Here is a 1,509-nt window from a genome sequence, read left to right as displayed (position 1 = left end):
CCCAAAATCACATTCCATAGATTTTTGAAAATAAATTTTAACAAATTTTTACTTCATGTACAACCAATTTAAAAAAAAAAAATTGTGCATTTTTTTCTTTCTCTTCTTCTGATTCAATAATTAGAGGAGAAAAAAAAACAATAATTAAAAAAAAAAAGAAGGAAATTATTGCAGACATAAAGGAGAGGGTGGGGGGAATAAGGTTGGAAAAGAAAAAGAAAGAAAACACCCTTTACTTTTCTTAATATTCAAAAGAAAACAAACGCAAGGTATGTTCTATGTACAATCACTCATAGTCCCTCGTTAGGTTGTTGGAACATCATTGAAATCTAGTTCATGTTGGGATACGGGGACAATATAGAAAGAGAATTGCTCCTTCTATGGTCCTTATATCACCCTTTTCCAGACTCCTTCATAGGATTTCCCACATGACACCGCAAGGTTATCTCTACACCCACAACTCAGTTAGGAACTGTATGTCTACCTCTTTGTGATACCCCACTGGGTGCCCTGGGTACAAATGTACCCTGCCATGATACCTCCTGTTTATCGCTGAAGCCAAAATAGATGTAAAGAGCTCTATGTTACTTCAGCTCTCTTGTTCCTGCTAAATCACCACTCAATAATAATAATGATGACGTACTCTTCTGTCAAAGACAATGTATGAGTGTTCAGCCTTTGCCAAACGACCGGCACAAAGGATTGGTTTATTGACGATCAAACGAATGTGCCATACATTAGCTCACTGCCTCCATCAAACCAACATTACCTGTACAGGTGCATGGTGTGCCACATGTCAGGTGTGAAAGTGATTGCAGAGCAGTGTCAGATGAAGTATTTCGCTCAAGAGCACAATGCACCACCCTGTCTAGGAGTTGAAACCACGATCTTGTGATTGTCAGTGCAGCACCCTAACCACTGGGTCGTGTGTCCTATAATAATAATAATAACTAGCTTGCTCAACTGGTTCTTATTTTTATCGACCCCAAAAAGGATGAAAGGCAAAGTTGACCTCGGTGGAATAATAATAATAATAATAATAATAATAATAATAAGCCATTCCATTATAGGCACAAAGACCTGAAATTTGGTAGTTAATAAAACAAGTACCAGTTCATGACTGGTATTTATTTTATAGACCCTGAAAGGATGAAAGGCAAAGTCAACCTTGGCAGCATTTGAACTCAGAACAGGGAAATGCTTAACCATTCTGCCAGCTAGTCACCTTGCAATCTAATAGTATTGACATTAATTATTGAGAGGTGAGAGGACTTATCATTAAGATATGACACAGGAGGAACAAGAAGTTGTGATAGTCATGGCTTTCTCAGGAATGATAGAAATGTCAAAGAAAAAATAATCGTTGAATTTGTGATTCACCAAGATTTTTTACAGCCAGTGCACCAGGCCAACAGATGCACCTGATGCATTAGACATTAGGTCAACCACAGCACATCACCCTGTGCACCAGGTCACTCAAAAGGTGAGATTTACTGGGAATATAAAAAT

The sequence above is a fragment of the Octopus bimaculoides genome, chromosome 27 (assembly GCF_001194135.2).
Source record: "Octopus bimaculoides isolate UCB-OBI-ISO-001 chromosome 27, ASM119413v2, whole genome shotgun sequence".
NCBI classification, from domain to species: domain Eukaryota; kingdom Metazoa; phylum Mollusca; class Cephalopoda; order Octopoda; family Octopodidae; genus Octopus; species Octopus bimaculoides.
This window is presented reverse-complemented; position numbering follows the sequence as displayed.